General features: G+C 36.5%; 1 non-coding gene across 1 annotated transcript; it reads left to right on the forward strand.

The window, feature by feature from the left end:
* The first annotated feature begins 23,299 nt into the window (after positions 1 to 23,299).
* On the forward strand, positions 23,300 to 23,403 carry LOC130937095 (small nucleolar RNA R71). Its single transcript, XR_009068329.1, has one exon. It is a non-coding gene; the product is annotated as a small nucleolar RNA R71 (small nucleolar RNA).
* Positions 23,404 to 27,802: the final 4,399 nt, after the last annotated feature.

Below are 27,802 nucleotides of genomic sequence, written 5' to 3' on the forward strand. Positions count from 1 at the left end.
AGAGTGGAATTTTAAAAAAAAAAAATTAATTTTTAAGTAGGATTATGATAGAGTTCAAATCCTACTCTATCCTATATATTATCAATTTGTTGAGAGAACATAATATTTTTAACTTTGTAGAAGAATATAATATGATATTGTCATTTTGATTTTTTTATTAAAATAAAAAAACAATAAATGACAAAACGATACTGAAGTTTTATAATTTTTAAAAAATTAAAAATAATAAAAATAAAATACTGTTGTAGTTTTGTGTTTTTCGAAAATTAAAAAATATAATAAATGACAATTCCGCAATGTCAAATTGAATTTATGTCAGATTTCTCCGCATATACGGGAAACACGAGAAAATCGCTGAACATTTTTTAAAATACCAAACTTATCTCAATATTTAAAAAGTTTAGCTGTAATGTTATATACACTTATACAAGAAATACTTGTTAATAGGTACCCATGAGGCCATGACCCCGGTCCATGGCTAAGACTTCTTCTATTCTTACTGCTTCGCAGACGTTGTCCACGTATTCAGAAATCCAAATATCGCAAGCAAGGGGGTATATATCGATGGACCTATTCAAGCAGAGGATACTTGGCAAGATTTAGTTGAGACAATGGGATGGTGGTCCTCCCAAAAGTTTTATTAAAAAATTAGTAATATTTTTTAAAAAAATAAAAAATTAGTTTAATTATCTCAAATATTTTATTATAACTTAAAAGCATTTAGATTTATAGTTTTTTATTTATATTTGGTAACTCTCTATTCAATAAGTAACTTTCTTGATTAATAGATTGATTCGTCTAATATTAACTCTTTCAGTTTCTACAATTACTACAGAGCGATCATTTTGAACAATGAAAACAATAAAAAAAGAAATTGAAAAAAAATTACTGAAAAATTTAATTCTGATTCAATTATTGAAGATTTCAAGTCACTAAAAATTCTAAAAATACTATTATAAATGATTTTATACTTTTTATTTGTAAAATTATTTATTTATTATTTTATTAATAACAAATTTAAAAAATAATTATATTTATAAATTTTATTTATATTTAAATATTATTATTAAATTTTAATATTAAATTTTTTGCCTCTCCAAACTTTTATTTCAAGTTTTGCCACTAGCAGAGGTGGTGATTTTTTCTTGCACACTACATCACCTAAACCCAAACTAGGAAAACTTTTCATCATATATATCAAATAAATGTTAATTACTTAAGAAAAAAAAGTTAACAATCAACAATCATAAGTAATTACAATTTTATTCCTTTTTGAGTACGTATAAATACAATCTTTTTATCCCTTTTAAGATACGTTATTATACTGATCATATGTATCTATATATAAACACTTCACGCCGTTACGCATGGTAACATTGGCACGAACTTATTAATTTAGAACAAATGGAACACAACTACAAAAGATGGATGTTCGTTTTGTATTTAAGAGGAGCAGGTACACATCACCCTTTAGAGTAATGTTTGATACTCAAAATATTATAGATAATAAATAAAAAATATATGATCAATAATCTATAAAGTACGAATATTTCGCTAAATTGTCGTGTTTATGTGTCGGATACATTTTGGACACGACATTCATTAACCCTTATTTGACACACATGTCTGTCTTGTCCAACAGTGTCCTTATAAAAAATAAAAAATTTTTCTTTGGACATACTTAGATGCACCTAAATATCATTACGTATCAGTGCGCCCAGCCTTATTCTTAACATGTATTCTTGAAATAAATTTGAAAATAATATATATTATTATTTATTAAGACAAAATATTTTATGTTCTTGCTGAGTTTGGCCGGTGTATAGCTCGTCCGTCGATGAACGTCTTCAAGCTTCTTGTCGGGATGAGTTATACATCGGCAAGGAGAGAACAAGGGGGTAGGTACCTGCAAAAGACACTCCAACGCTCAAGTCAGTAAGTGTTTAAGAAGTATAAGAATAATTCTATGAATATAGAATATAAGACATGAAATAGAAGTTATCATGTGTTGTGTGTAAATAATTCTATGAATATAGAATGTAAGACATGATATAGAACTTATAGAACTTATCATGTTTCCCCTGAGATTAGATATAGAAGATTCCTTTTATAGGCATAGAATTGATGAATGATATTCATGTTATGACTGTTTGGTCATCAAGTTTGAAATGATGGTCACTAAATCGGTAATGAAGGTGTTGGTTACAGAATGAATGATAATTAAGGCCGAGTTATAACTTATAATGCACAATAAAGACCGAGCTATAAGTTGACTGATCACAGCCCCCAAGCGTTGTCTGCCGATCAAATTATCCATGCTAAGCTTAGAAAATAAAATGAGTTATAACTCGGTTAAAAGATAAGCATATAATGATATGGTGAGCCCCCAAGCTTAGTCGGGTTATTATGTCGGCACTTATCCAAAAAGTAATTGAGTGATAAGAGTCATTCAATCAGGATAGTTATGTGGGTGATACTTTTCCGCTTAAGAAAAATTTTAGCATTTAATTGTATGTGAACTGAAAAGTTCAGAGATAGATATCTATTGACGGAATCGATTGTATGATCTGAGGATATAATGGTTAATTGTCTTGGGAATTTTTTCGGCTCACAACAACTAATTGATGTATTTCTCGCTCAAAGCAATTAGTTATTGAATATTTATAATTTATAGTGAAGGTCTGACATGAATAAGATAAATTGAGAAAATGAATAGGTCGTATAAAGTCGCAACATATATTGAATAATATATATTGTAAAAGTAATATAGTTCAAAGTAAAAAAATATACTTTGAAAGTTGATAATTGTGGAGAAGAAGACGACATATATGAATGTCATACATGTCAAATGTGAATATTTGAATTTTGTTTTGTAGGACATGCTTTAATTTGATAATAAAGCAACAAGATAATAGTTATTGAATTATACATTTAGTATAATGTTTGTAACAGTTACAGTATGACAAAGGATATTCCTCGTGCAATAATAATAAATTTTAAATGTTTGCATGTGTTTTTGCTTAACTTTTTGTATTAAACAAATAGTAACATAAAATTTTATAACATATTCTTTTTGCTTAACTTTTTGTGTTTTTGCTTAATATTAAAATTTGAACTCATCATTATCGTCATTTAATTATATAAATAAAGTCATTAAATAATAAGAATATAATATATAATGAAATAAAAATACGATTGACATGGTTGTTATATATCATTATTGTATAGAAAATATATTGAGGTTTGAATATAACTAATAAATCAGTAAATATTAGTTACACAAAATATAAATATAAAAGTATGTTGAATAAAATATATAATTTTACTTGTGTAAATAGAGAACTTTGAAAAAGAAAGCAAAATTGAAAACCGAGTTTGTTCTTGAATTGATTGAAAGTCGAGTTTGTTTTCGGATTGGTTCATTGATCGATTATGAAATGTGAAATATTATGATATGTAAAAATAAAACAATTTGAATGTATAAAGTACATACTTTATAAAAAGTTACGATATATTAAAATTTGATAAGAGGTATTAAATAAAATCTTAAACAAGATTGTTGAGATTGGTTCAAAAATTTGAATGCAAATCAAGTTTTATGAACCTAAGGGGAGTGGGACTCATTTTACTCGCCCCACGGTGGGCGCCATTTTAAATACATTATATAATTAAAAGAAGATATTAAAAATAATTAAAAAATTATTTTATATTTTAATATCAATAAAAAATTAAAATATTATTGTAATTTATCAAAAATATGCTTTATATTTTATATATATGTCGTGTCCCCGTGTCTTATAAGATTTTAAAATTCCGATGTTCGTATGTCCCGTATTGTGTCGTGTCTCGTGTCCCATGTCCATGTCAGTAACCATGAATCATATAGTCAATAACATTTGCACTAATAAAAGAGTGTCGATCACTCTCCTAACTTAATTGACGCAATTAATTTCTTTCTATAACTATCTTCTCTCATTAATTACACCAAAAGTCAATTTCAAATTCAATGTTCCAATCTCAAAAAATTTTGTTTCATTATTACATTCATAATTCTATAATTTTATTCTCAAATAAAAAGTTTAAATTCTATTATTTTTCATCTCAAAAAATTCTCAAATTACCTCAATACATTTTATAAAAAATAAAACCATCTTAAATTTGATTAGTCTATATTTATTGAAAATTAGAAAAGTCCAAAATTAATAGTTTTTGACCAACAAAATAAAATAATAAATTAGTACCAAGCCATTGATTATAAAAGTTGTGTTTAAAATTATGTATATTATACATATAAAATATTATAGATGTTAAATTAAAAAATTTTAACAACTTTTACTGTACAACTCATATTTTATATATAGACTATTAGAAAATAAAAATAAAAAATAAAATATAAAAAAATTAAAAAATAAAATTTTTAAAAATAATTATTAACTTATCATATTAAAATTAATAAATAAGCATACATATAAATATTAAATAAAAAATATTAAAATAACTAAAATCATGATCCATTAGTAGTACACATATGAAATAATTTGAAGAATACAATAAGATACATAATTTAAAATTTGGTAATATTAATTATGGACATCATATATATGAAATTATGAATGTTATTAGTACGAAATTATGGATGTTATCAATATGAAATTATGGATGTTATGTGTTACTTATGCAATAACTAAAAAATGATGTGTATCGTAAGAACTGAAATTTTCACGAAAAATCGCTTAACTAGAATAGAATAAATTTAATTTTCCAGAATAGGTTCCAAATTAAAAAAATGTTTTTCTTAAAATATAAATGTGAGATTCGGATTTAGTAGATTTTTTTGAGTGGAAAAATGTTCTCTTTTGAAAATTTTTGCGTAAAAATGCGTACCGATAGATTAGCTGCCAGTACTGGATTAAGTCTGTCCAATACTGCGTAAGAGAGAGTGAAATAGTAGAAAACCTTAGAAGATTTTTTGAAATAGCAAACCGGGCATTTATCCTAAAGGTTTGGTGGTGTACGAAATTGTGATCTCTAACAATGGCATTCAACTTGGTATGCGCATCTACTAACTCAGCACTTTCTTCACAACTCCGCACAACTAACCAGCAAGTGCACTGGGTCGTCCAAGTAATAAACCTTACGTGAGTAAGGGTCGATCCCACGGAGATTGTTGGTATGAAGCAAGCTATGGTCATCTTGTAGATCTCAGTTAGGCTGATTCAAATGGTTATGGAGTTTTCGATTATAAAGATAAATAAAACATAAAATAAAGATAGAAATACTTATGTAAATCATTGGTGGGAATTTCAGATAAGTGTATGGAGATGCTTTATCCCTATTGAATCTCTGTAACATACTGCTTTCTTACTTTCAATCCTTCATACTCCTTTCCATGGCAAGCTGTATGTAGGGCATCACCGTTGTCAATGGCTACTTCCCATCCTCTCAGTGAAAAAGGTCCAAATGCTATTGTCACAGCACGGCCAATCATCTGTCGATTCTCGATCATGTCGGAATAGAATCCATTGAATCTTTTGCGTTTGTCATCACGCCCAACAATCGCGAGTTTGAAGCTCGTCACAGTCATTCAATCCCTGAATCCTACTCGGAATACCACAGACAAGGTTTAGACTTTTCGGATTCTCAAGAATGACTGCCAAATGGGTCTAGCTTATACCACAAAGATTCTGATTAAGGAATCCAAGAGACACACGCTCGGTCTAAGGTAGAACGGAAGTGGTTGTCAGTCACGCGTTCATGAGGATGGATGATGATGAGTGTCACGGATGATCACATCCATCAGGTTGACATGCAACGGATATCTTAGAATAAGAATAAGCTGAATTGAAGAGAAAATAGTAGTAATTGCATTAAAACTTGAGGTACAGCAGAGCTCCACACCCTTAGTCTATGGTGTGTAGAAACTCCACCGTTGAAAATACATAAGTGATCAAGGTTCAGGCATGGCCAAATGGCCATCCCCCATGAATGATCAAAAGACCGAATGGTCAAGAGACTATATTGTCAAAAGACACCTAGTACAATAGTAAAAAGTTCTATTTATACTAAACTAGTTACTAGGGTTTATAGAAATAAGTAATTGATGCAGAAATCCACTTTCGGGGCCTACTTGGTGTGTGCTTGGGCTGAGTTTGAGCTTTACACGGTCAGAGGCTTCTTTTGGAGTTAAACACCAAGTTGTAACGTGTTTCTGGCGTTTAACTCTGGTTCGTGACGTGTTTCGGGCGTTTGACTTAAGAATGCAGAATGGAACTGGCGTTGAGCGCCAGTTTGTGTCATCTAATATCGAATAAAGTATGGACTATTATATATTGCTGGAAAGCTCTGGATGTCTACTTTCCAACGCCGTTGAGAGCGCGCCATTTGGAGTTCTGTATCTCCAGAAAATCCATTTCGAGTGCAGGGAGGTCAGAATCCAACAACATCAGCAGTCCTTTGTCAGCCTTTTATCAGAGTTTTGCTCAGGTCCCTCAATTTCAGCCAGAAAATACCTGAAATCACAGAAAAATACACAAACTCATAGTAAAGTCCAGAAATGTGAATTTAGCATAAAAACTAATGAAAACATCCCTAAAAGTAGTTAGATCCTACTAAAAACTACCTAAAAACAATGCCAAAAAGCATATAAATTATCCGCTCATCACAACACCAAACTTAAATTGTTGCTTGTCCCCAAGCAACTAAAAATCAATTAGGATAAAAAGAAGAAAATATACTATAAATCCCAAAATATCAATGAATATTAGTTCTAATTAGATGAGCGGTACTTGTAGCTTTTTGCTTCTGAACAGTTTTGGCATCTCACTTTATCCTTTGAAGTTCAGAATGATTGGCTTCTATAGTAACTCAGAGTTCAGATAGTGTTAATTGATTCTCCTAGTTAAGTATGTTGATTCTTGAACACAGCTACTTTTATGAGTCTTGGCCGTGGCCCTAAGCACTTTATTTTCCAGTATTACCACTAGATACATAAATGCCACAGACACATAATTGGGTGAACCTTTTCAGATTGTGACTCAGCTTTGCTAAAATTCCCAGTTAGAGGTGTCCAGGATTCTTAAGCACACTCTTTTTGCTTTGGATCACGACTTTAACCACTCAGTCTTAAGCTTTTCACTTGGACCTGCATGCCACAAGCACATGGTTAGGGACAGCTTGATGTAGCCGCTTAGGCCTGGATTTTATTTCCTTGGGCCCTCCTATCCATTGATGCTCAAAGCCTTGGATCCTCTTTACCCTTGCCTTTTGGTTTTAAGCAGGGGCGAAGCTACATACATAGAAAGGGGGGGCAATCGCCCCCCCTAATTTTAATTTTTTACATATAAATTATATGTAAATTTCAGTTTAGCCCACCTTAAAATTTTATTTTAGTCTTTTTTTAGTGTGTAAATATTTTTGGCCCCCCTCTAATATTTCTTCTAGCTCCGCCCCTGGTTTTAAGGGCTATTGGCTTTTTCTGCTTGCTTTTTCTTTTTCTTTCTATTTTTTTCGCCACTTTTTTTTCCGCAAGCTTTGTTCTTCATTGCTTTTTCTTGCTTCAAGAATCAATTTTATGATTTTTCAGATCATCAATAACATTTCTCTTGTTCATCATTCTTTCAAGAGCCAACAATTTTAACATTCATAAACAACAAGATAAAAAATATGCACTGTTCAAGTATTCATTCAGAAAACAAAAAGTATTGTCACCACATCAATATAATTAAACTAATTTCAAGGATAAATTCGAAACTCATGTACTTCTTGTTCTTTTGAATTAGAAACATTTTTCATTTAAGAGAGGTGAAGGATTCATGGAATTATTCATAGCCTTAAGACATAGTTACTAAATACTAATGATCATGTAGGAAAGACACAAACATAGATAGACATTAAGCGTAAAAACCGAAAAACAGAGAATTAAGAACAAGAAAGTTAAGGAATGAGTCCACCTTAGTGAGGGTGGCGCCTTTTTGAAGGACCAATGGTGCTTTTTGAGCTCCTCTATGTCTCTTCCTTGCCTTTGTTGCTTCATCCCTAGTGATTTTGGTGCTCCTAACCTTAGTTGCTTCCAATAGTTGTGTGGAGGAAAATGTTTCCCTTGAGGTATCTCAGGAATTTCTTGATGAGGGAATTCCTCCTGCTCTTGTTGAGTTCCATGAGTGGGCTCTCTTGATGTGCAGTCAAAAGCTCTACCACTGAGCTATGGACCCTTGAGATGAATCTCTCTGTCTTCTATGACTCGGAGGTGGAAGCTTTTGTCTTCCCTTTCCTCTTTCTAGAGGTTTCTCCGGCCTTAGGTGCCATAAATGGTTATGGAAAAAAAAGCTATGCTTTTACCACACCAAACATAGAATGTTTCTCGTCGTCGAGCAAAAGAAGAAAGAATAGAAGAAGAAGAAGAAGATATGGAGGTGAGGGAGAGAGGTGTGTATTTGGCCATTTAGGGTGGGTTTGGGTGGGAAAGAGTGGATGGATGTGAGTGGTGAAGAGGTGATGGGGAAGTGAGATTGAGGTGATTATGTGAAGAAGAGAGAAGGTGAGTTGAGGTAAGTGGGGATCCTGTGGGGTCCACAGATCATGAGATGATCCTGTGGGGTCCACAGATCCTGAGGTGTCAAAGATTTACATCCCTGCACCAATGAGGCATGTAAAATGCCCTCTGCATGCAATCCTGGCATTTAACGCCAGATTGATGCTTGTTTCTGGCGTTGAACGCCAGTTCCATGCTTATTTTGGGCATTCAACGCCAATCTGCAGCATGTTTCTGGCGTTGAACGTCAGCTTTCCTTAGTGTGCAATCCTGGAATTTAAACGCCAGATTGCTGCATGTTTCTGGCATTCAACGCCAGATCCATGCTCTGTTCTGGCGTTGAACGCCAGCCAGATGCTCCTTACTGGCGTTTAAATGCCAGTAACCCTTCCTCCAAGGTGTGCTGTTTCTTCTGCTATTTTTGATTCTGTTTTTAATTTTAGTATTTGTTTTGTGACTCCACATGATCATGAACCTAATAAAACATAAAAGAACAATAAAAATAAAAATAGAATTAGATAAATAAAAATTGGGTTGCCTCCCAATAAGCGCTCCTTTAATGTCACTAGCTTGACAGTAGGGTCTCATGGAGCCTTACAGGTGATCAGGTCAATGTTGTAGATTCCCAACACTAAACTTAGAGTTTGAATGTGGGGATTCAACACCAATCTTAGAGTTTGGTTGTGGCCTCCCAACACCAAACTTAGAGTTTGATTATGGGGGCTTTGTTTGACTCTGTATTGAGAGAAACTTTTCATGCTTCCTCTCCATGGTTGCAGAAGAAGATCCTTGAGATTTAAACACAAGGTAGTCCCCATTTAATTGAAGGACTAGCTCTCCTCTGTCAACATCAATCACAGCTCTTGCTGTGGCTAGGAAGGGTCTTCCAAGGATGATGCATTCATCCTCCTCCTTCCTAATGTCTAAGATTATGAAATCTGCAGGGATGTAGAGGCCTTTAACCTTCACTAACACGTCCTCTACTAATCCATAAGCTTGTCTTTATGATCTGTCTGCCATCTCTAATGAGAATGTGGCAGGCTGTACCTCAATGATCCCTAGCTTCTCCATTACAGAGAGTGACATAAGATTTATGCCTGACCCTAGGTCACACAGAGCCTTCTCAAATGTCATGGTGCCTATGGTACAGGGTATTAAGAATTTATCAGGATCTTGTTTCTTTTGAGGTAATGTTTGCTGAACCCGTGTATCTAGTTCACTAATGAGCAAGGGAGGTTCACCTTCCCAAGTCTCATTACCAAACAACTTGGCATTCAGTTTCATGATGGCTCCTAGATATTGAGCAATTTGCTCTCCAGTTACATCTTCATCCTCTTTAGAGGAAGAATAGTCTTCAGAGCTCATGAATGGCAGAAGGAGGTTTAATGGGATCTCTATGGTCTCTATATGACCTTCAGCTTCCTTTGGGTCCTCAATAGGGAACTCCTTCTTGCTTGAGAGACGTCCCATGAGATCTTCCTCATTGGGATTCACGTCCTCTCCTTCCTCTCTAGGTTCGGCCATGTTGATTATGTCAATGGCCTTGTACTCTCTTTTTGGATTCTCTTCAGTATTGCTTGGGAGAGTACTAGGAGGAGTTTCAGTGATTTTCTTACTCAGCTGGCCCACTTGTGCCTCCAGATTTCTAATGGATGACCTTGTTTCACTCATGAAACTTAAAGTGGCCTTAGACATATCAGAGACTATGTTTGCTAAGCTAAAGGTGCTCTGCTCAGAATTTTTTGTCTGTTGCTAAGAAGATGATGGAAAAGGCTTACTATTGCTGAGCCTATTTCTTCCACCATTATTAAAGCCTTGTTGAGGCTTTTGTTGATCCTTCCATGAGATATTTGGATGATTTCTCCATGAAGAATTATAGGTGTTTCCATAAGGTTCACCCATGTAATTTACCTATGCCATTGCAGGGTTCTCAGGATCATAGGCTTCTTCTTCAGAAGATGCCTCTTTAGTACTGTTGGATGCATTTTGCCATCCATTTAGACTTTGAGAAATCATGTTGACTTGTTGAATCAACATTTTGTTTTGAGCCAATATGGCATTCAGAGCATCAATCTCAAGAACTCCCTTCCTCTGAGGCGTCCCATTATTCACAGAATTCCTCTCAGAAGTGTACATGAATTGGTTATTTGCAACCATGTCAATAAGTTCTTGAGCTTCTGCAGGCGTTTTCTTTAGGTGAATGGATCCAGCTGCAGAATGGTCCAGTGACATCTTAGAGAACTCAGATAGATTATAATAGAATATATCGAAAATGGTCCACTCTGAAAGCATGTCAGAAGAACACCTTTTGGTCATCTGCTTGTATCTTTCCCAAACTTCATAGAGGGATTCACCATCTTTTTGTTTGAAGGTCTGAACATCTACTCTAAGCTTGCTCAGCTTTTGAGGAGGAAAGAACTTAGCCAAGAAGGCCATGACCAGCTTATCCCAAGAGTCCATGCTATCTTTAGGTTGTGAATCCAACCATATTCTAGCTCTGTCTCTTACAGCAAAAGGGAAAAGCATGAGCCTGTAGACTTCAGGATCTACTCTATTAGTCTTAACGCTCTCACAGATCTGCAAGAATTCAGTTAAAAACTGATAGGGATCTTCTGATGGAATTCCATGGAACTTGCAGTTCTGTTGCATTAGAGCAACTAGTTGAGGCTTCAGCTCAAAATTGTTTGCTCCAATGGCAGGAATTGAGATGCTTCTTCCATCAAATTTGGAAGTGGGTTTAGTATAATCACCAAGCATCCTCCTTGCATTATTATTTTCGGCTGCCATCTCCTCTCCCTTTTCGAAAATTTCTGTAAGGTTATCTCTGGATTGTTGTAATTTAGCTTCTCTTAGTTTTCTCTTCAGAGTCCTTTCAGGTTCAGGATCTGCTTCAACAAGAATATTCTTGTCCTTGCTCCTGCTCATATGAGAAAGAAGGGAACAGAAAATAATAATAGGGATCCTCTTTACTACAGTAAAAAGATTCCTTTATGTTAGTAGAAGAAGAAAAGAATAGAAGAAGTGAAAAGGTAAGAATCCAAACATAAGGGGGAAGAGAGTATGTTCGAATTCTTGAGTGGAAGAGAAGTGTTAGTAGATAAATAAATAGAAGGAGATGAGAGCAGGAGAAATTCAAAAATAAATTTTGAAAAAGGGTTAGTGATTTTCGAAAATTAAGAGAAGAAATAAAATTAAAAATTAAAATTTGAAACAATTAGTTAATTAAAAGAATTTTGAAAAAGAGGGGGATGATTTTTGAAAATTAGAGAGAGAAAAGTAGTTAGGTGGTTTTGAAAAAGTTAAAAAACAAACAAAAAGACAATTAGTTAGTTGAAAATGATTTGAAAATCAATTTTGAAAAGATAAGAAGTTAGAAAAGATATTTTGAAATCAAATTTTTGAAAAAGATATGATTTGAAAAAGATATTTTAAAAAGATATGATTGAAAAAGATATTTTGAAAAAGATTTAATTTTTAAAATTAAAATTGATTACTTGACTAACAAGAAACTAAAAGATATGACTCTAGAATTTAAAGATTGAACCTTTCTTAACAAGAAAGTAACAAACTTTAAATTTTTGAATCAATCACATTAATTGTTAGTAAAGTTTTCAAAATTTTGAAATAAAAATAAGAAAAAGATTTTGAAAATAAATTTTAAAAATTTTCGAAAATAATAAAAAATGAAAAAGATTTGATTTTTGAAAAAGATTTTGAAAAGATAAGATTTTTAAAAATTGAAAATTTGACTTGACTTATAAGAAATAGCTAAGTTTTAAAAAATTTTGACTAAGTCAACTCAAATTTTCGAAAATTATGAGCAAAATAAGGAAAAGATATGTTTTTGATTTTTTTAAAATTTTAATGATGAGAGAGAAAAACATAAAAATGACAAAATACATGAAAATTTTGGATCAAAACACTCAATGCATGCAAGAACACTATGAATGTCAAGATGACCACCAAGAACACTTTGAAGATCAAGATGAACATCAAGACTTATTTTTGAACATTTTCAAGAAAAGAAAAACATGCAAGGCAGCAAACTTAGAGATCTTTAATGTTTAGACACTGTGAATGCAAAAATGCATATGAAAAACAACAAAAGACACAAAACAAGAAAACATAATGATCAAACAAGAAGACTTGTCAAGAACAACTTGAAGATCATGAAGAACACATGCATGAGTTTTCGAAAAATGCATAAATTTTTTAAAAACATGCAATGGACACCAAACTTAAAATTTTGACTCTAGACTCAAACAAGAAACACAAAATATTTTTTTTATGATTTTCTAAATTTTTTGTTTTTTTTTTCGAAAATTATTTTTTTTGAAAAACGAAAACAAATAAAAAATTTTTTTGAAGGATTTTTGAAAACTTTTTGAAAAGAAAATTACCTATTCTGAGTAACAAGATGAACCGTCAGTTGTCCAAACTCGAACAATCTCCGGCAACGGCGCCAAAAACTTGGTGCACGAAATTATGATCTCTAACAATGGCATTCAGCTTGGTATGCACATCTACTAACTCAACACTTTCTTCACAACTCCGCACAACTAACCAGCAAGTGCACTGGGTCATCCAAGTAATAAACCTTACGTGAGTAAGGGTCGATCCCACGGAGATTGTTGGTATGAAGCAAGCTATGGTCATCTTGTAGATCTCAGTTAGGCTGATTCAAATGGTTATGGAGTTTTCGAATATAAAGATAAATAAAACATAAAACAAAGATAGAAATACTTATGTAAATCATTGGTGGGAATTTCAGATAAGTGTATGGAGATGCTTTATCCCTGTTGAATCTCTGCAACATACTGCTTTCTTACTTTCAATCCTTCATACTCCTTTCCATGCAAGCTGTATGTAGGGCATCACCGTTGTCAATGGCTACTTCCCATCCTCTCAGTGAAAAAGGTCCAAATGCTCTTGTCACAGCACGGCTAATCATCTGTCGGTTCTCGATCATGTCGGAATAGAATCCATTGATTCTTTTGCGTTTGTCATCACGCCTAACAATCGCGAGTTTGAAGCTTGTCACAGTCATTCAATCCGTGAATCCTACTCGGAATACCACAGACAAGGTTTAGACTTTCCGGATTCTCAAGAATGACCGCTAAAGGGTTCTAGCTTATACCACGAAGATTCTGATTAAGGAATCCAAGAGACACACGCTCGGTCTAAGGTAGAACGAAAGTGGTTGTCAGTCACGCGTTCATGAGGTTGGATGATGATGAGTGTCACGGATCATCACATCCATCAGGTTGAAGTGCAATGGATATCTTAGAATAAGAATAAGCTGAATTGAAGAGAACATACTAGTAATTGCATTAAAACTCGACGTACAGCAGAGCTCCACACCCTCAGTCTATGGTGTGTAGAAACTCCACTATTGAAAATACATAAGTGATCAAGGTTCAGGCATGGCCGAATGGCGAGCCCCCATAAATGATCAAAAGACCGAATGGTCAAGAGACTATATTGTCAAAAAACACCTAGTACAATAGTAAAAAGTTCTATTTATACTAAACTAGTTACTAAGGTTTACAGAAATAAGTAATTGATACAGAAATCCACTTCCGGGGCCCACTTGGTGTGTGCTTGGGCTGAGCTTGAGCTTTACATGTGCAGAGGCTTCTTTTGGAGTTAAACGCCAAGTTGTAATGTGTTTTTGGTGTTTAACTCTGGTTCGTGACGTGTTTCTGGCGTTTGACTCCAGAATGCAGCATGGAACTGGCGTTGAGCACCAGTTTATGTCATCTAATATCGAATAAAGTATGGACTATTAAATATTGCTGGAAATCTCTGGTGTCTACTTTCCAACGCCGTTGGGAGCGCGCCATTTGGAGTTCTGTAGCTCCAGAAAATCCATTTCGAGTGCAGGGAGGTCAGAATCCAAGCATCAGCAGTCCTTTGTCAGCCTTTTATCAGAGTTTTGCTCAGGTCCCTCAATTTCAGCTAGAAAATACCTGAAATCACAGAAAAACACTCAAACTCATAGTAAAGTCCAGAAATATGAATTTAGTATAAAAACTAATGAAAATATCCCTAAAAGTAGCTAGATCCTACTAAAAACTACCTAAAAACAATGCCAAAAAGCGTATAAATTATCCGCTCATCATTTGGCCTAAAGTTGAGTTAAACGAACAAAAAATGCAACACGGTTGGACCGGGTCCATTGGGTCCAAGCACAACTTTAATAAAGCCATAAATACGCCAAAGAAGTATATTTCAGCACACAGAGAGAGAGAGAGAGAGAGAGAGAGAGAGAGAGAGCGAGAGAGAGAGAGAGAGAGAGAGAGAGAGAGAGAGAGAACTCGGATAGGGAGCCATTGTCACTATTCATCTCCCCCTTTAAAGCTCTATAACTTTTGATTCGGAGCTCCAATTGATGAGTCGTTTGTGGCCACATGAAGCTCTCATCTAGCTCTTAAATTCTAGCTAAACAAAGTAGGTAAGAACTCAAATTTCATACTCCTCCTTTCAACCCTAACAGATTTCACGTTTTTGGATATAGTATTTGAGTAGATTTTTGTGATTTTGGTTGTTTAGGTGAACTCTACTAGCGGGTAATTGTTGGAATTTGTCCTAGTCCTCTTTGGACAAGGCAAAGTTCCTCATATAACCTTGTAGTGTTGTATGTTGTGGTTTCTAGGTTTTGATTTTGGTGATATATGTGTTGTTAGTTTGAGCTTTGGTGCTTTTTGGAGTTGTCTTGGCTTTTTGGTGGTTTTGTGCGTGGAGGATAATCGGCCAAGGTATGGTTTCGATTTTCTCTATGTAATATACAATATTTGTGGACACTTAGGTTAGTTGACTTTAAGATAGGATTGAATTAAATAAATGGTGGATTGGATTATTGATGACTTGCATCATTTATCCTTTTTACCTATGTAAAAGGGCCATAAAAGGAGCACTTATTCATTGTTTTAATGCAATTTCATGAGCTAAATGATAAGTATTATGGTACAATGCTTTAAAATGGGTTTGTGCTGAATTTCAGGTAAAAAGTGCAAAAAAAAAGGAAGAAAACAACAAAACAGAGTTGGGCATGTGAAATTGGCATGCTACTTGGAGCAAACGCCATGAAAATATATAGGCGTGGCACGCCAGGAGCTGGGCGTGGCACGCTGGTACAATTTTCCAGAAAGCAATGCTAGAAGCCACAAGAGGGGTGTGTCACACCAAGATGGGCGTAGCACACCAGGACCATCAACCATCATGGGCGTGTCACTTGAAGTCGAAGGCGTGGCACACCAGCTCCCAAATGTCACTTGGGCATGTCACTTAAAGAACCAGGCTTGGCACGCCAATGATTAAAAAAGGCCAAGTAAAGCTGGGCGTGCCACTTGATGTCAAAGGCGTGGCGCGCCAGCTCTCAACCATCACTTGGGCATGCCACTTGAAGACCCAGGCGAGGCACGCCAATGACTAGAGAAGGCAAAGTAAAGATGGGTATGCCACTTGAGATCGAAGGCGTGGCATGCCAAGCTCTCATCTTCACTTTGGCATGCCACTTGAATGCCAAGGCGTGCCACGCCAACCCTCATGGATCATCTAGGCGTGCCACTTGAATGTTGGGCGTGGCACGCTAGCTACTAGAACAAAGAGGAACTATAGGCGTGGCACGCTAGACCCTGGGCGTAGCACGCTAGATATATTTTCCAAAACGGTGAAGATGCGTGCAAAAAGGGCGTGGCATGCCAGACCCTGGGAGTGGCATGCCAGTTATATTTTCTAGAAAGGGAGATAGAAGGCCAATCATATAGGCATGCCACTTGGTGTCGAAGGCGTGGCATGCTAGCTATCATTTCTCACTTTGGCGTGCCACTTGAGTCTCAGGTGTGGCACGCCAGCGTCACCCATCAACAAGAAGAAGACATGGGCGTGCCACTTGACTTTTGGGCATGGCACGCCAACGAAGGAACTAAGCGCAAAAATGGGCGTGGCACGCTAGATCCTGGGCATGCCAGGCTAGTACAACTATCCAGAATGAAGAAGAGGAAGACAAAGGCCTGGGCGTGCCACTTGGCTCGAAGGCGTGGCACGCCAGGCTAACAAAGGCCCAACAAAAGCCTGGGCATGCCACTTGGGCTCGAAGGCGTGGCACGCTAGGCTAAGCAAAGCTTGAGAGGACCCTGGGCGCGCCACTTGGGATCGAAGTCATGGAACACCACAGATATCAAAACATAGGGGCGTGCCACTTGAGAGCTAGGCGTGGCGCGCCAAGCCTAATTGGAGCTGGGCGTGGCATGCCACTGAAGCGCCGGTCACACGCCAGCAACTGGAGGTCACGTTTATTGAGTTTTCTTTTTCCCTCCAATTGTAGTTTTCTTTTCTTTTTGGTATTTTATTAATTCTAGTAGTAGGAGTAGTATAAATAACCCATGGAAGTACTGAGAAGGGGGTTGTTGTTGAGGGTTGGGTAGTAGTTTTGTTAAAGTAGTTTTAGATTTACTTTTACAATCATCTCTTCCATCTCTTGTACTTTTCTCTAAGCTATGAGTAGCTAAATTCCCTCTCATTGAGAGAGGGAGCTCTGTTGTACTTGATGGATTAATGATAGTGAATTTCTTCTTCTCTTCATCTTCTCTTTGATTTGCTAGAAGGAATTTCGTTTTAATGCTAGTGTTCAATCATCTTGAGAAAGAGGTTGAATGAAAAATGGGTTTCATGGGAACCTTGGAAAAGAAAACATGGAACCATGCTTGAAATCCCTTCTCTCACTTGAGTGGAATCTGGGTTTTGGTGATTGGATATGGTGACATATAATCCACCCATTATTCTGGATCTACAAGGATGTGTGGTATAATCAGGGACCAAGCATATCTCTCTTCATGAGTAATTAGACCAAGGAATTGGCTGATTATCAAGAATTGAGAGATTGAGTCACCAATGGATTGGGGCTCAATCAATCATGATTGCCAAGAGGTCAATGAGTTGCATGATTGAAGATGAGATGAGCTAGATTTAATCCAAAAAGAAAAATATCTCCCAATCTCAATGAATTCCCCTATTCTTATCTTCCACATTTTTTATAGCTTTCTTTACAATTCCATCAATCCCCATTCCTATTTACAATCAAGTCATTTATGATTCTACGCTTTACATTCTCGCTATTTCCTTTTATGCACTTTACTGCTTCTCTTTACTTTTGAGTCATTTACTTTCCTGTCCATTTACAATTCTGCAACCATACTCTATATTGCTCAGCTTGACTAATTCACCAATTGATTAAAATTGCTCAAATCTACTGGTGCACGAAATTGTGATCTCTAATAATGGCTTCAACTTGGTATGCGCATTTATAACTTAGCACTTTCTCCACAACCTCGCACAACTAACCAGCAAGTGCACTGGGTCGTCCAAGTAATAAACCTTACGTGAGTAAGGGTTGATCCCACGGAGATTGTTGGTATGAAGCAAGCTATGGTCATCTTGTAAATCTCAGTTAGGCAGATAATAAATGATATGGAGTTTTCGAATAATAAATAAAGCAAAAAATAAAGATAGAGTTACTCATGTAATTCAATGGTGGGAATTTCAGATAAGTGTATGGAGATGCTGTGTTCCTTCTGAATCTCTGCTTTCTTACTGCTTTCATCCAATCTTTCTTACTCCTTTCCATGGCAAGCTGTATGTAGGGCATCACCGTTGTCAATGGCTACATCCCATCCTCTCAGTGAAAAAGGTCCATATGCTCTGTCATGGCACGGCTAATCATCTGTCGGTTCTTGATCATGTCAGAAGAGAAACCATTGATTCTTTTGCGTTTGTCATCACGCCCAACAATCGCGAGTTTGAAGCTCGTCACAGTCATACAATCCCAGAATCCTACTCGAAATACCACAGAAAATGTTTAGACTTTCCGGATTCTCATGGATGCCGCAATCAATTCTAGCTTATACCACGAAGACTCTGATCTCACGGAATGGAAGGCTTGGTTGTCAAGTGAGGGGCAACCATGCGTCGTGTATCAGGAATCCAAGAGATACACACTCAAGCTCTCGCTTGTAGAATGGAGGTGGTTGTCAGGCACGCGTTCATAAGGATGGATGATGATGAGTGTCACGGATCATCACATCCATCAGGTTGAAGTACAAATGGTATCTTAGAACAGGAATAAATAGAATTGAATAGAAAATAGTAGTAATTGCATTAAAACTCGAGGTACAGCAGAGCTCCACACCCTTAATCTATGGTGTGTAGAAACTCTACCGTTTAAAATACATAAGTGATCAAGGTTCAGGCATGGCCAAATGGCCAGCCCCCAAAACAAAAACCAAGATGTGAAAAATCCAGATATGGAACCAAGATGTCAAATACAATAGTAAAAAGTCCTATTTATACTAGACTAGCTACTAGGGTTTACAGAGATAAGTAATTGATGCAGAAATCCACTTCTGGGGCCCACTTGGTGTGTGTTTGGGCTGAGCTTGATCTTTACACGAGCTGAGGCTTCTTTTGGAGTTGAACGCCAAGTCGTAACGTATTTTTGGTGTTCAACTCTGGTTCGTGACGTGTTTCTGGCGTTTGACTCCGGATTGCAACATGGAACCGGCGTTGAGCGCCATTTTACGTCATCTAATCTCGAATAAAGTTTGGACTATTATATATTTCTAGAAAGCTCTAGATGTCTACTTTCAAACGCCGTTGAGAGCTTGCCATTTGGAGTTCTGTAGCTCCAGAAAATCCATTTCGAGTGTAGGGAGGTCAGAATCCAACAGCATTAGCAGTCCTTTGTCAGCCTTCTTATCAGAGTTTTGCTCAGGTCCCTCAATTTCAGCCAGAAAATACCTGAAATCATAGAAAAATACACAAACTCATAGTAAAGTCCAGAAATGTGAATTTAGCATAAAAACTAATGAAAACATCCCTAAAAGTAACTTGATCCTACTAAAAACTACCTAAAAACAATGCCAAAAAGAAGAGAATATACTATAAATCCCAAAGTATCAATGAATATTAGTTCTAATTAGATGAGCGGGACTTGTAGCTTTTTGCTTCTGAAGAGTTTTGGCATCTCACTTCATCCCTTGAAGTTTAGAATGATTGGCATCTATAGGAACTCAGAGTTCAGATAGTGTTATTGGTTCTCCTAGTTAAGTATGTTGATTCTTGAACACAGCTACTTTTATGAGTCTTGGCCGTGGCCCTAAGCACTTTGTCTTCCAGTATTACCACCGGAAACATAAATGCCACAGACACATGACTGGGTGAACCTTTTCAGATTGTGACTTAGCTTTGCTAGAGTCCCCAGTTAGAGGTGTCCAGAGCTCTTAAGCACACTCTTTTTGCTTTGGATCATGACTTTAACCACTCACTCTCAAGCTTTTCACTTGGACCTTCATGCCATAAGCACATGGTTAGGGACAACTTGATTTTGCCGCTTAGGCCTGGATTTTATTTCCTTGGGCCCTCCTATCCATTGATGCTCAAAGCCTTGGATCCTTTTTACCCTTGCCTTTTGGTTTTAAGGGCTATTGGCTTTTTTTGCTTGCTTTTTCTTTTTTTTTTCTTTTTTTCACAAGCTTTCTGCTTTTTCACTGATTTTTCTTGCTTCAAGAATCAATTTCATGATTTTTCAGATTATCAATAACATTTCTCTTGTTCATCATTCTTTCAAGAGCCAATAATTTTAACATTCATAAACAATAAGATAAAAAATACACATTGTTCAAGCATTCATTCAGAGAACAAAAAGTATTGTCACCATATCAATATAATTAAACTAAATTCAAGGATGAATTCGAAACTCATGTACTTCTTGTTCTTTTGAAGTAAAAACTTTTTTCATTTAAGAGAGGTGAAGGATTAATGGAATTATTCATAGCCTTAAGACATAGTTACTAAATACTAATGATCATGTAGTAGAGACACAAACATAGACAAACATATAGCATAAAATCGAAAAAATAGAGAAATAAGAACAAGGAAGTTAAGGAATGAGTCCACCTTAGTGAGGGTGGCGCCTTCTTGAAGGACCAATGGTGCTTTTTGAGCTCCTCTATGTCTCTTCCTTGTCTCTGTTGCTTGATCCCTAGTGATTTTGGTGCTCCTATCCTTAGTTGCTCCCAATAGTTGTGTGGAGGACAATTTATCCCTTGAGGCATCTCAGGAATTTTCTTGATGCGGTCCATGAGTGGGCTCTTTTGATGTGCAGTCAAATGCTCTATTACTGAGCTTTGGACCCTTGAGATAGATCTCTCCATCTCCCATGACTCAAAGGTGGAAGCAATTTCCTTCCCTTTTCTCTTTCTAGAGGTTTCTCTGGCCTTAGGTGCCATCAATAGTTATGAAAAACAAAAAGCTATGCTTTTACCACACCAAACTTAGAATATTGCTCACCCTCGAGTAAGAAAAGAAAGAATAGAATAAGAAGAAGAAGATATGTAGGAGATAGAGGGATGTGTGTATTCGGCTATATGGGTGGGATTGGGTGGGAAAGAGATTTTGAATTTTGAGGGTAGGTGGGGTGTATGGGGAAGAGTGGATGGATGTGAGTGGTTAATGGAAAACAGAAGGGATGACTGTGAATGGAGAGAGAGAGGGTGAGGTAGGTGGGGATCCTGTGAGGTCCACAGATCCTGAGGTGTCAAGGATTTACATCCCTACACCAAGTAGGCGTGTAAAATGCCTTTGCATGCAATTCTGGCGTTTAAACACCAAAGTGATCCTTATTTTGGGCATTCAACGCTCAATTGCAGCATGTTTCTGGCATTGAACCCTAGTTCCATGCTTGTTTCTGGCGTTCAGCGCCAGCTCTCCTCAGGGTATATTCCTGGCGTTCAAACGCCAGGATGCTGCTTGTTTCTGGCGTTCAATGCCAAATCCATGCTCTGTTCTGGCGTTGAACGCCAGCCAGATGCTCCTTACTAGCGTTTAAACACCAGTAAGTCCTTCCTCCAGGGTGTGATTTTTGTTCTGTTGTTTTTTATTCTATTTTTAATTTTAGTATTTTGTTCATGACTCCACATGAAAACATAAAAGAACAATGAAAATAAAATAAAATTAGATAAATAAAAATTGGGTTGCCTCCCAATAAGCGCTTCTTTAATGTCAATAGCTTGACAGTGGGCTCTCATAGAGCCTCACAGGTGATCAGGTCAATGTTGTAGACTTCCAACACCAAACTTAGAGTTTGGATGTGGGGATTCAACACCAAACTTAGAGTTTGGATGTGGCCTCTCAACACCAAACTTAGAGTTTGATTGTGGGGGCTTTGTTTGACTCTGTACTGAGAGAAGCTTTTCATGCTTCCTCTCCATGGTTGCAGAGGAAGATCCTTGAGCTTTAAACACAAGGTAGTCCCCATTTAATTGAAGGACTAGTTCTCCTTTGTCAACATCAATCATAGCTCCTGTTGTGGCTAGGAAGGGTCTTCCAAGGATGATGCATTCATCCTCTTCCTTCCTAGTGTCTAAGATTATGAAATCAGCAAGGATGTAGAGGCCTTTAACCTTCACTAATACGTCCTCTACTAATTCATAAGCTTGTCTTACTGACTTGTCTGCCATTTGTAATGAGAATATGGCAGGTTGTACCTCAATGATTCCCAGCTACTCTATTACAGAGAGTGGCATAAGGTTTATACCTGACCCTAGGTCACACAGAGCTTTTTCAAAGACTATGGTGCCTATGGTGCAGGGTATTACGAATTTGCCAGGATCTTGTCTCTTTTGAGGTAAAGTTTACTGAACCCATGTATCTAGTTCACTAATGAGCAAGGGAGGTTCACCTTCCCAAGTCTCATTATCAAATAACTTGGCATTCAGCTTCATGATAGCTCCTAAATATTGAGCAACTTGCTCTCCAGTTACATCTTCATCCTCTTCAGAGGAAGAATAGTCTTCAGAGCTCATGAATGGCAGAAGGAGGTTTAATGGGATCTCTATGGTCTCTATATGAGCCTCAGATTCCCTTGGGTCCTCAATAGAGAACTCCTTCTTGCTTGAGAGACGTCCCATGAGGTCTTCCTCATTGGGATTCACGTCCTCTCTTTCCTCTCTAGGTTCGGCCATATTGATTATATCAATGGCCTTGCACTCTCTTTTTGGATTCTCTTCAGTATTGCTTGGGAGAGTACTAGGAGGAGTTTCAGTAATTTTCTTACTCAGCTGGCCCACTTGTGCCTCCAGATTTCTAATGGAGGACCTTGTGTCACTCATATAACTTAAAGTGGTCTTAGACGGATCAGAGACTAAGTTTGCTAAGTTAGAGGTGCTCTGTTCAGAATTCTCTGTCTGTTGCTGAGAAGATGATGGATAAGGCTTGATATTGCTGAGCCTATTTCTTCCACCATTATTAAAGCCTTGTTGAGGCTTTTTTTGATCCATCCATGTGAAATTTGGATGATTTCTCCATGATGAATTATAGGTGTTTCCATAAGGTTCACCCATATAATTTACCTCTGCTATTGCAGGGTTCTCAGGATCATAAGCTTCTTCTTTAGAAGATGCCTCTTTAGTACTGTTGGAAGCATTTTGCCATCCATTCAGACATTGAGAAATTATGTTGACTTGCTGAGTCAATATGGCATTCAGAGCATCAATTTCAAGAACTCCCTTCCTTTGAGGCATCCCATTATTCACGGAATTCCTCTCAGAAGTGTACATGAACTGGTTATTTGCAACCATGTCAATAAGTTCTTGAGCTTCTGCAGGCGTTTTCTTTAGGTGAATGGATCCACCTGCAGAATGGTCCAGTGACATCTTAGAGAACTCAGATAGACCATAATATAATATATCTATCATGGTCCATTCTGAAAACATGTTAGAAGGACATATTTTAGTCATCTGCTTGTATCTTTCCCAAGCTTCATAGAGGGATTCACCATCTTTTTGTTTGAAGGTCTAAACATCCACTCTAAGCTTGCTCAGCTTTTGAGGGGGAAAGAATTTAGCCAAGAAGGCCGTGACCAGCTTATCCCAGGAGTCCAGGCTATCCTTAGGTTGAGAGTCCAACCATGCTCTAGCTCTGTCTCTTACAGCAAAAGGGAAAAGCGTGAGCTTGTAGACTTCAGGATCTACTCCATTAGTTTTAACAGTCTCACAGATCTGCAAGAATTTAGTTAAAAACTGATAGGGATCTTCTGATGGAAGTCCATGAAACTTGCAGTTCTGTTGCATTAGAGCAACTAATTGAGGTTTCAGCTCAAAATTGTTTGCTCCAATGGCAGGAATTGAGATGCTTCTTCCACCAAACTTGGAAGTAGGTGTAGTATAATCACCAAGCATCCTCCTTGCATTATTGTTATTGGGTTCGGCTGCCATATCCTTTTCTTGTTCGAAAATTTCAGCAAGGTTGTCTCTGGATTGTTGTAATTTAGCTTCTCTTAATTTCCTCTTCAGAGTCCTTTTAGGTTCTGGGTCAGCTTCAACAAGATTGCCTTTTTCCTTGTTCCTGCTCATATGAAAGAGAAGAGAGCAAAAAAAGAAGAGAAATCCTCTATGTCACAATAAAGTGGTTCCTTATTATTAGTAGAAGAAGAAAGGGAATAAAGAAAGGAGAATCCAAACAGAAAATTAATCAGGGATTAGGGTTTAAAATTAATTACTTGACTAACAAGAAACTAAAAGATAAGATTCTAGAATTTAAAGATTGAACCTTTCTTAACAAGAAAGTAACAAACTTCAAATTTTTGAATCAATCACATTAATTGTTAGCATAATTTTCAAAAATAAAGCTAAAACTAAGAAAAAGATTTTTGAAAAATAATTTAAAGGATTTTCGTAAATTAAAAAGAAAAATGAAAAAGATTTATTTTTTTTGAAAAAGTTTTGAAAAGAAAAGATTTTTAAAATTTGAAAATTTGACTTGACTTACAAGAAACAACTAATTTTAAAAATTTTTGACTAAGTCAACCCAAATTTTCAAAATTTTGAGAGAAAAAAGGAAAAGATATTTTTTTTATTTTTGAATTTTTAATGATGAGAGAGAAAAACACAAATATGACCCAAAACATGAAAATTTTGCATCAAAACCGATGATGCATGAATGTCAAGATGAACACCAAGAATACTTTGAAGATCATGATGAACATCAAGAACATATTTTTGAAAAATTTTTTATGCAAAGAAAACATGCAAGACACCAAACTTAGAAATCTTTAATTCTTAGACAATATGAATGCAAAGATGCACATGAAAAACAATAAAATACAAAACAAGAAAACATCAAGATCAAACAAGAAGACTTACCAAGAACAACTTGAAGATCATGAAGAACACTATGAATGCATGAATTTTCGAAAATTGCAAGAACAAAATGAATATGCAATTGATGCCAAACTTAAAATATGACACAAGATTCAAACAAGAAACACAAAATTTTTGATTTTTATAATTTTATTATTTTTTTTGGATTTTATTTTTTTTTTTTCGAAAAACATATAGGAAAAAGGAAGTAATAAATTCAAAGTCCTCAATCAAAATTCCAGGAATCATACCAGGTTAGTCTAAAGCTTGATGGCCAGCCAAGCTTCAGCATACCATTTTGAAACTCTAGAATTCATTCTTAAAAAACTCTGAAGGATTTTTCGAAAATTAAGGGAAAATTTTGAAAAATATTTTTGAAAATTTTTTTTTGAAAAGAAATTAAAAAAAGAAAATTACCTAATCTGAGCAACAAGACGAACCGTCAGTTGTCCACACTCGAACAATCCCCGACAACGGCGCCAAAATCTTGGTGCACGAAATTGTGATCTCTAATAATGGCTTCAACTTGGTATGCGCGTTTATAACTTAGCACTTTCTTCACAACCTCGCACAACTAATCAGCAAGTGCACTGGGTCGTCCAAGTAATACCTTACGTGAGTAAGGGTCGATCCCACGGAGATTGTTGGTATGAAGCAAGCTATGGTCATCTTGTAAATCTCAGTTAGGCGGATAATAAATGTTATGGAGTTTTCGAATAATAAATAAAGCAGAAAATAAAGATAGAGTTACTCATGTAATCCAATGGTGGGAATTTCAGATAAGTGTATGGAGATGTTGTGTTCCCTCTGAATCTCTGCTTTCCTACTACTTTCATCCAATCCTTCTTATGGAGATGTTGTGTTCCTTCATGAATGCTGCCATCAATTCTAGCTTATACCACGAAGACTCTGATCTCACGGAATGGAAAGCTCGATTGTCAGGCATGGGGCAACCATGCGTCGTGTATCAGGAATCCAAGAGATACACACTCTAGCTCTCACTTGTAGAACGGAGGTGGTTGTCAGGCACGCATTCATAAGGATGGATGATGATGAGTGTCACAGATCATCACATCCATCAAGTTGAAGTACGAATGGTATCTTAGAACAGGAATAAATCAAATTGAATAGAAAATTGTAGTAATTGCATTAAAACTGGAGGTACAGCAGAGCTCCACACCCTTAATCTATGGTGTGTAGAAACTCCACCGTTGAAAATACATAAGTGATCAAGGTTCAGGCATGGCTGAATGGCCAGCCCCCAAAACAAAACCCAAGATGTGAAAAATCTAGATATGGAACTAAGATGTCAAATACAATAGTAAAAAGTCCTATTTATACTAGACTAGCTACTAGGGTTTACAGAGATAAGTAATTGATGCAGAAATCCACTTCCGAGGCCAACTTGGTGTGTGCTTGGGCTGAGCTTGATCTTTACACAAGCTGAGGCTTCTTTTGGAGTTGAACGCCAAGTCGTAACGTGTTTTTGGTGTTCAACTCTGGTTGGTGATGTGTTTCTGGCGTTTGACTCCAGAATGCAGCATGGAACTTATAGTAAAGTCCAGAAATGTGAATTTAGCATAAAAACTAATGAAAACATCCCTAAAAGTAACTAGATCCTACTAAAAACTACCTAAAAATAATGCCAAAAGCGTATAAATTATTCGCTCATCATCTACCAATCTTTGTGGATACGATCCCACTTCATTGTGGGTTATTACTTGACGATAATTTTGGTGCACTTGCCAAAAGAACGGATTCATAATCAAGATTTTGAGGGGTGCGAATTTCGGACATCAAGTTTTATGGCGCCGTTACCGGGGATTGGTTTGAATTTGACAATAACTAAATTGATTGGGGAGCTAGATTAATCATTTTAATTACCGTGTTAATTCCTTTTCAGTTTGTTTTGTCTGCTTTCCTATTTTGCTTTGTTTTTGATTTAATCCTTTTTGTTACTTGCTGTCCATATTTCTAGTCTTCTTACTGCCATATTAATTATTTGATCAATTGTATCAACCAAGCTAACCACTAACCTCAACAAGAGTTTTCACTTCACTTAACCTCTACTGGCTATTTGTTGAATGTATGACAGGTAGAAGGGAAGCAAAAGGCAAAGGCATAGTTAGAGAGGAAGTAGTGGAGGAAGAATTGAGAACTACTATGGAGGAAGAAGTGTATAACCATGTTGGAGAAGAAGCTGGCAATCATTTTGGGTAAGAGAGGAGAATCTTAGGCTCCTACATCAACCCAAATCTAGGAAACTATGGCAGCAGCATCCTGAAGCCAACAATACATAGTAACAACTTTGACTTGAAACCTCAACTCATCACACTTGTCCAGAATAATTGTTCATATGGAGGGGGTGCTCAAGAGGACCCAAACCAACATCTCACTACATTCTTGAGGATATGCGACACTGTAAAATCCAATGGTGTACATCATGACACCTACAAGCTACTCTTGTTCCCTTTCTCACTCAGAGATAAGGAAGCAAAGTAGTTGGAGGCATTCCCCAAGGAGAGCTTGACCACTTGGCAGGAGGTTGTGAACAAGTTTCTAGCAAGATTCTACCCTCCACAAAGAATCAATAGATTGAGAACTGAGGTGCAAACCTTCAAACAGCAAGAATGTGAAACACTTTATGAGGCCTGGGAGAGGTTCAAAGACTTGACAAGGAATTGCCCTCCGGATATGTTCAACGAATGGGTTCAACTACACATCTTCTATGAAGGGCTATTGGTGCACGAAATTGCAATCACACTTTTTCAATCCCGCACAACTAACTAGCAAGTGCACTGGGTCGTCCAAGTAATACCTTACATGAGTAAGGGTCGATCCCACGGAGATTTTCGGCTTGAAGCAAGCTATGGTTATCTTGTAACTCTTAGTCAGGATATCAATAATTCTCAGGTTTAATGGTGAAAAGTGGAAGAACATGAAATAATTACTTGTTTTGCAGTAATGGAGAATAGGTTGAGGTTATGGAGATGCTCTATCTTATGAATCTCTGCTTTCCTACTGTCTTCTTCTTCATGCACGCAAGACTCCTTCCATGGCAAGCTGTATGTAGGGT

This window comes from Arachis stenosperma, chromosome 6 (genome assembly GCF_014773155.1).
Source record: "Arachis stenosperma cultivar V10309 chromosome 6, arast.V10309.gnm1.PFL2, whole genome shotgun sequence".
NCBI classification, from domain to species: Eukaryota; Viridiplantae; Streptophyta; class Magnoliopsida; order Fabales; family Fabaceae; genus Arachis; species Arachis stenosperma.